This window comes from Trichosurus vulpecula, chromosome 7, assembly GCF_011100635.1.
Source record: "Trichosurus vulpecula isolate mTriVul1 chromosome 7, mTriVul1.pri, whole genome shotgun sequence".
Classification (NCBI taxonomy): Eukaryota; Metazoa; Chordata; class Mammalia; order Diprotodontia; family Phalangeridae; genus Trichosurus; species Trichosurus vulpecula.
This window is the reverse complement of record NC_050579.1, coordinates 214,232,727-214,241,822: the sequence shown is the minus strand read 5'-3', so window position 1 is coordinate 214,241,822 and position 9,096 is coordinate 214,232,727. Positions and strand designations below refer to the sequence as shown.

General features: G+C 36.8%; 1 pseudogene; it reads left to right on the top strand.

Annotated features, from left to right (window-relative positions):
• Positions 1 to 4,624: 4,624 nt before the first annotated feature.
• On the top strand, positions 4,625 to 8,547 carry LOC118857808 (annotated as a pseudogene).
• The last annotated feature ends 549 nt before the right edge of the window (positions 8,548 to 9,096 follow it).

Here is a 9,096-nt window from a genome sequence, read left to right as displayed (position 1 = left end):
GAAAAAGAGCTCTGACTTTAGAAGCAGAACACCTGTGTTTAAATCCCAGCTCTACCTATGAGGACAAACATCTTTATGGTTACACATTTATAATCCAGTTTATGCCTTTTTGAAAAGTATTTGCTTAACAAGCAAGAACAGTGGCAAGTCGCTTAGCCTTTGCAGCATCACTTATTATTTTTAAACAGTCTTTTGACCTCTTAGACGCCCCCTTTAAAAAATTAATGATTTGGACTCAATGACACCTTAGCCCTTTCTTATTTTAAAATCTATGATCCTAGAAAATTAATGGTAACAAAGAGAATATTCTAAAAGAAATCACAAGTCCTAGGCTATTTTGTACATGTTGATTTCTGTTTTGTTTTATTTTGTTTTCATACTAAGGACTAGGACTACCCAAGAATATGGAAAATATGTGGTTTTCTTTTGCTTTGAGGATATGAAACTCATTGAAATCATTTCTTAAAAGACAGAGGGAGATATAAAAGGTTATTATATTAAAATGATTATTTGGATAATCAAATAAGAAATTAAAAATAATTTTTGTCACATGCATTTGGATATTTTACAAAAACCAGAGATCAAATTTGTTTTTAATTCTATACTTCCCAATAGCAGATATAATGGAAGCATCAGGGACTTAATATTCAAAGAGCTTCTTAAAATGTATTAATTCATACCTAAGCTTAGGGAAATTAAATAGAGCATCTTCCCTTTGTCATTACAGTCTGGCATCTTCTTGCAGCGTATTTTACAGTTGCCTAGAGAACTTTGAGTGAAAAGAAAGGGAAGTAGTGCACATGTTTGTTAAGTACATACTCTGTGCTAGGCATTGTACTAAACACTTAGCAAATTTATTGCTTCATTTGGTCCTCATCAGAACCTTGGAGGTAGATCCTATCATTATCCTTCCCTTAAAGTTGAGGAAACTGAGGCAAATGGAAGTTAAAGTGACTTGCCAAGACCACACAACTAGTGTGGGTCAGAGGCTGGACTTGTATTCAGGTCTTCCCTATTCTCTCAATAGCTCTTTTTCTTCATTATACCATGCTGCTACTCACATAGTATGCATTATTTTTTTTAGTCATTCATTCAATTACTCTAAATCTATGTTTATGCCATTTTACAAAGATTATGGAGGAAGTAAATCTTTTTTTTCTATTTGAAACATTAATTTCTTAATCAATGAGTTCAGAGTTCACCTATCTTCAGCAACATAGAATATGCACTCCTGTCTTCAGTAATTTTTTATACCAGTTTTCCTATTCTTGGCATTGAATTTTGGCATTTACCAATTTGCCTATTCCTGGCTCTAAATTTTGCCCCAAGCCTTCCATCTGTTCTTGTGTAATAGAATCAGCTTAAATTCTATGTAGCTGCCACTTTCAATAGTGTAGGCAAGTAAACATTGCTGTTATATTAACTTTTCTTAAAGTAGTATTTTAACACCAGCTTTTTAAAATAATGTATTTAATTTGAGTGTATACTGCAAAGAAGTTGATAGCTCTTGGACTTTACTCAGTGTAATAATGAAATCATTTAGTGTAAAAAGGTATCTGGAATTCCAAACATAAATCATCATGTCTCAATTTGGTTAAAAAAAGAAAAGAAAAGAAAAACCTACTGTTACCATTCAATTCAACTTAATTCAAAAAGCATTAAGTACCCACTGTTTGTGAGGCAGTGTTCTGGGAGCTAGGGATACAGAGACAAAATCAAACAGTCCCTCAAGGGGCTTCTGCAAGGGGAAACATTATGTACAGAAATGAATAAGTGCAAAATCTTTTCAAAATAATTACAAAGTAATTTCCAGAGTGGAGTGCTAACGACTGGAAGGGATTAGGAATGCCTTTGTGTTGAAGGTAGTATTTGAGCAGATCCTTGAACGGAGCAAGAGATTCCAGTTAAAGACCTCTCCATGAGCAGAAAATACAATATTTTCTTTGTTTCTGTCAAGGTCAAAGTTGACATACAAGGGTTGTACCAAACAGTTTTGAAACCATGTCAGATCCCTGTTGCTGAGATACTTTAAACAAAAATTACCTTTTCCCAAGTGCATAGAAAAATGATTTTTAACATTCTCTTTTTTAAAAACTTTGAGTTCCAAATTTTCTCCCTTCCTTCCAACATTCATTCCTTCTGAGATGGTAAGCAATTTAATATAAGATATTCATGAGTGACCACACAAAACATATTTCCATATTAGTCATGTGGTGAAAGAAAACACATACCCCCCAAAAAACACAAAGCAAGTGAAAAATACTGTACTTTTATTTACCTTAAGATTCCATCAGTTTTTCCTCTAGAGGTAGATAGTATTTTTCATCATGAGTCCATTAGAATTGTCTTAGATAAATGTATTGCTGAGAATAGCCAAGTTGTCTACAATTGATCAATGTACAATTTTTCTGTTACTGTATATACGGCTCTCCTGGTTCTGCATACTTCATTTCATGTAAGTCATTCCAGATTTTTCTGATATAATCTTGCTTGTCATTTCTTGTAGAATAAAAGCATTACATCACAATTATTACTATGATAAACTAAAAATTGTTCAGCTATTCCCTAATTGATAGCATCCCCTCAATTTCCAATTCTTTGACACCACAAAAAAGAGCTGTTGTAAATATTTTTTTATATATAGATTCTCCCCTCACCTTTAAAAAATCTTTTTGAAATGCATAACTAGTAGTTATATTCCAGAGTCAAAGGACACAAACAGTTTGATGGCCTTTTGGAAATAGATCCAAATTGCTCTCCATAATGGTTGGATCAGTTCATAAGTCCACCAACAATGTATTAGTGTCCCAATTTTCCCACCAACATTTATCATTTTTCTTTTCTGTCATATTAGCCAATCTGCTAAGTTTGAGGTTGTACCTTAGAGTTGTTTTAATTTGCATTTTCTAATCCATAGTCATTTAGGACATTTTTCCCATATCACTCTAGATAGCTTTGATTTCTTCATCTGAAAACTACCTGTTCATATCCTTTTACCATTTATCAATTGAGGGATGTAATAGTAATTAAGGTGGAAGTTTTTGCTGTTCTTCTCTTAGGTGCCTTTAATGATTTTGGCTTTTGTTTGATTGGTGCAGATAAAGTGGGATCTTTTTGTGTTGGAGTATTTTTCAGCACCGAGACAATTGGAAGTCATTGATTTGTATATGATGTGATACTGGGGATGGGGAACTTTCCCACACCCAGCCTGGGTGAGGTCAGGGCCCTCATAGCTCCAAATAGGATATAATTGAGGAGAGCTTGGCTTTTGACTTTTGAGGCACAGTCATGGAGGGAGTGTTGAGACTCTGGGGAAGCTGCAACTGCTTTACAACCCAGATGTTGGTTCTTCTCTGGTAATTATGAAATGTGATTTGAATCAGACGAGGTCTGTCTGTTGATGTTTGTAATTTCTGTTTGTATTTGCTTTGAAGTTCAGGGTGCTGGTTTTTTCCCCTGAACTAAGTGAATGATATTTGTATGTTTGATTAAACTGAGATTGTTAACCCCTTAAAGTTGCTTTCCTTAGAAAAACAGATCAAAGAACCTGTGTTGGCAGCTTTCTGTGTGCTGGATGTTGGTTGGTCTTGTACCCCTACAGTAGTTGCTAGCAGATTCTTGCTACAAGAGATGACATGTATTCTTAAAAATTGGGCTCAATTCTCTTCATGTTTGAGAAATGAGGCCTTTATCTGAGACACTTGCTTTAAAGATTGCTTCCCCAGCTTTCTAATTTCTTTCTAAAATTGCTATATTGGTTTTGTTTGTGCAAAACCTTGTAGGATACCAATCCCCTGGCCTATGTTGTATAGACTGAATCCTATTTTGTGCCTTTTCCTTCCTTTGATTCATCAACCTGCTCTCAGTTAACATTTTATAAGGGGTCAAGAAAACTCATTCCACCCATCAGAGCTTTAGCAGACTATAGCTTTAATGTTCTCTTAAGATACTTGTATTTTATCAGATTATAATGATTAATCCAAAGGAATGATTTGTATATATGTATACATGAATATATATATACACACACAGAAATATTAATTGATTCATTTTTCTTATGTCTTTTAACAATTATATGTTCATATCTGTCTATCATTTATATTTATACTCTGGATGTTTTGTGGTATATGTGCTTACATTTCTTTCACTTTGCAAAGAATGCCATCCCCAAAGAATTCTCTGTTATGACAAAGAAACAGACCCACAAAACAAGCTGACACATCAGCCAGGTATTAAAATATATACATCACTTTGTGCCAATGCTCTCCCAAATTTCTGTGAAAAAAAGAGATATTTCAGCATTAGATATCTGGAATCAAACCTGGTCACTGCACTAATCTAAACTGTTTTTAGTGTTGCTTTTCTTTTATGTGATTCTATCCACTGATTAATACAAAAATATGTTTACAAATGAAAGCTACTTTTATACACACTACAATTCACTCACACCTATACATGTATATACATATATGCATATACACACACACACATATGTACATATATACACAGACACATGTGTGTATGCATATGCGTGTACATATATGTATTTGTACATGTGTGTATATATATACATATATACATATACATATATACATATATGTACACATATACACATATACATACAATGTGTAGGAGCCCCATGGAAACACCACCAACCTCAGGCCAGTTTTCTTCCAGTCTTATTTTGGGAAGGTACAGGAAAATGCAGTTTATAAAGCACAATGAATCCCACATTTCCCCAGCACCCCCCTATTACTATTGCTTTACAAACATTATCTCCAGTTGTTTTCAGGTAGAAAAAACACCATTCTCCTGATGTGCCCATCTGCTCCAAATTCTAATGGTTTTACCAACTCCTGTACCAGAAGTCCTTTTATAGATGGCTTCTCTCCAATCAAAAATTGGTCTCCTGTGACGCTTGAGACATGCAAAGGAGGTACTCATTACCATACTTCACTCATTCAGATACCTTTTACTCTTGAGCATAATAATGAAGAAGAATAAAAAAAATGTTCATCCCATAGATGTCTCTTTACCATGAATAGATACTGCTTGAGTGTGTCTGTTACAACTAAGGGGGAATGCTTTTGCATGTGGCACACATTTAGTTGTGGCTACCATGTCTATTACAAAAGATCAGTCCAGTGTTTGTCAGAAATAGTTGGCATTGCAACACATTAAAGATGAAAAGGAGAACAGCTCTATAGATATGGTTGATCCTGTAGATGTATCAGATGAGTATTTTTGGGTTAAGGATACAGTTGGTAATGGGAATTTACCAATGACTGGATTAATTATGGGTATTATTTTCAGTATTGAAAGCTGTCATATGTGCATGTCACCTCTTTCAGAAATCAGTGTCGGGGGGCGGAGTCAAGATGGCGGCTGGTAAGCACGGACTAGAGTGAGCTCCGTACCCAAGTCCCTCCAAAAACCTATAAAAATGGCTCTGAACCAATTCTAGAATGGCAGAACCCACAGAACAGCAGAGGGAAGCAGGGCTCCAGCCCAGGACAGCCCGGATGGTCTCTGGGTGAGCTCTATTCCACACGGAGCTGGGAGCTGGGAGCTGGGAGCTGGGAACGGAGTGGAGCAGAGCCCAGCCTGAGCGGTGTGGACGATCCAGACCAGAAGCCTGGCGGAGGGGGGCCTAGCGCCCTGAATATGTGAGCTGCGGCAGTTACCAGACCCCTCGACCCACAAACACCAAAGACTGCGGAGAAGGTTAGTGGGAAAAGCTGCGGGAGTGGAAGGAGTTCGCGGTTCGGCTTCCAGCCCCGGGGGCAGCGGAGGTGGGGCAGTTACAGCTGTTGTTACTTCCAGCTCCAGGCCCACCTGGTGGGAGGAATTAAGTGGCAGATCACAGCAGGGGTGCACAGCCTGCCGAAGATCTGAGCCCAGTCTGGACTGGGGGTCCTTGGGGAAGGAGGAGTGCAGCTCTGATAGAGCTGGCACCTCCCCCCCAAACGTAGAACATAGAACTCTGTAATCTACAAGCAGTCATACCCCACTGAAAAACTCAAGGGTCAAGTTAGTTGGTTGGGAATATGGCCAGGACGCGAAAACGCGCCCAGATTCAGTCTCAGACTTTGGATTCTTTCTTTGGTGACAAAGAAGACCAAAACATACAGCCTAAAGAAGACAACAAAGTCATAGAGCCTACAACCAAAGCCTCCAAGAAAAACATGAACTGGCCCCAGACCATAGAAGAACTCAAAAAGGATTTGGAAAAGCAAGTTAGAGAAGTAGAGGAAAAATTGGGAAGAGAAATAAGAAGGATGCGAGAAAACCATGAAAAACAAGTCAATGACTTGCTAAAGGAGACCCAAAAAAATACTGAAAAATACACTGAAGAAAACAACACCTTAAAAAATAGACTAACTCAAATGGCAAACGAGCTCCAAAAAGCCAATGAGGAGAAGAATTCCTTGAAAGGTAGAATTAGCCAAATGGAAAAGGAGGTCCAAAAGACCACTGAAGAAAATACTACTTTAAAAATTAGATTGGAGCAAGTGGAAGCTAGTGACTTTATGAGAAATCAGGATATTATAAAACAGAACCAGAGGAACGAAAAAATGGAAGACAATGTGAAATATCTCCTTGGAAAAACCACTGACCTGGAAAATAGATCCAGGAGAAATAATTTAAAAATTATTGGACTACCTGAAAGCCATGATCAAAAAAAGAGCCTAGATACCATCTTTCAGGAAATTATCAAGGAGAACTGCCCTGATATTCTAGAGCCACAGGGCAAAATAGAAATTGAAAGAATCCATCGATCGCCTCCGCAAATAGATCCCAAAAAGAAATCTCCTAGGAATATTGTTGCCAAATTCCAGAGCTCCCAGATCAAGGAGAAAATACTGCAAGCAGCCAGAAAGAAACAATTTGAGTATTGTGGAAACCCAATCAGAATAACCCAAGATCTGGCAGCTTCTACATTAAGAGATCGAAGGGCTTGGAATGCGATATTCCGGAGGTCAATGGAGCTAGGATTAAAACCTAGAATCACCTACCCAGCAAAACTGAGTATCATGTTCCAAGGCAAAATATGGACTTTCAATAAAATAGAGGACTTTCAAGCTTTCTCAGTGAAAAGACCAGAACTGAATAGAAAATTTGACTTTCAAACACAAGAATCAAGAGAAGCATGAAAAGGTAATCAAGAAACAGAAATTGCAAGGGACTTACTAAAGTTGAACTGTTTTGTTTACATTCCTACATGGAAAGATGATGAGTATGATTCATGAGACCTCAGTATTAGGGTAGTTGAAGGGAATATGCATATATATATATATATGTTTAAGTATATATATAAGTGAATGTGAATGTATGTATGTATCTATGTGTATATGTATGTATGTGTATATATATATATATGTAAAAGAGAGAGAGCAGACACAGGGTGAGTTGAGGATGAAGAGAAGATATCTAAAAGAAATAAAATGAAATTAAGGGATGAGAGAGTAACATACTGAGAGAGGGAGATAGGGAGAGATAGAATGGGGTGGATTATCTCCATAAAGGTGGCAAGAGGAAGCAGTTCTATGGGAGGAGGGGAGAGGACAGGTGAGGGGGGAATGAGTGAACCTTGCTCTCATCAGATTTGGCCTGAGGGGGAATACCATACATACTCAGCTGGGTATCTTACCCCGCAGGAAAGAAGAGGGAGGAAGATAAAAAAAAAATAAAAGGCAGGGGGATGATGGAGTGGAGGGCAGATGGGGGTGGAGGTAATCAAAACAAACACTTTGGAAAGGGGACAGGGTCAAGGGAGAAAATTCAATAAAGCGGGATGGGTTGGGAAGGAGCAAAATGTAGTTAGCCTTTCACAACATGAGTATTGTGGAAGGGTTATACATAATAATACATGTGTGGCCTAGGTTGAATTGCTCAACTTCTTAGGGAGGGTGGGTGGGAAGGGAAGAGGGAAGGGAATTTGGAACTCAAAGTTTTAAAATCAGATGTTCAAAAACAAAAAAAACTTTTTGTATGCAACTAAAAAATAAGATACACAGGCAATGGGGTGTAGAAATTTATCTTGCCCTACAAGAAAGGAAGGAAAAGGGGATGAGAGGGGAGGGGGGTGATAGAGGGGAGGGCTGACTGGGGAACAGGGCAACCAGAATATACGCCATCTTGGAGTGGGGGGGGAGGGCAGAAATGGGGAGAAAATTTGTAATTCAAACTGTTGTGAAAATCAATGCTGAAAACCAAATATGTTAAATAAATAAATTGCATTTAAAAAAAAAATAAATTATGATGCTACTGATGATCAGAAAAAAAAAAAAAAGAAATCAGTGTCATTCCTTGTGAAAGTAGTAGCATTCAGTAGGTATAATACATAGACTTGTGGGAGGAGTATTATTGATGCAACTGGAATTGGAAAAGAGAGTTATTGTAAAAAAAGTGATACACTGTCCCTTGAAGTTAAGAACATATCTCAAGTTTTTGATGCAAATCAAGAACATACAACACAAGGATATTGGAGGAAAACAGCACAACCTTCAAACACGTTTCTGTATCAGAACTGCAGACAATCATTGAATTGCTATTTGAAGATATTCTGTGTACAGGCTCAATAATGTGATTATGATTGGAAGAAAACTGTCTTGACTACATATTGCACTGTGAGTATGTGCGTATATGTGAGTGTGTGTGTATGTGTGCATTTGTGTACTTTGAAGTCTCCTATTTAATAACATATGCTCATTCAATAAGACACATTATAATATCATTAAATTAAAAAAAAAACTTTTCCCATGCTGCATAGCTGAATTTTTCTTTTTCCTTCATTTCTCAGTCCTTGCAATAAAGTTCTCTTCAAAAATATGGAGAAATAGACCCATTTGTTGAAGTTTTTTTTAATCATAAACTTTTCACATGGAGAATGTCAAAGATGAATTGGCTGATCTTGCTACTAAAGAAAGTTTTTTTAAGTGGCTATGAAAAATAGAGGTATATTAACATTTTTTCTTTCTTTTTTCATACTTGTATCAGAAATACTTATGTTTTAGAAAATGTTATCATCCAAATAAAAAAGACAATGTAATAGAAATTAGTTTATTTAAGCAATTGAATACTTAGATACAATCA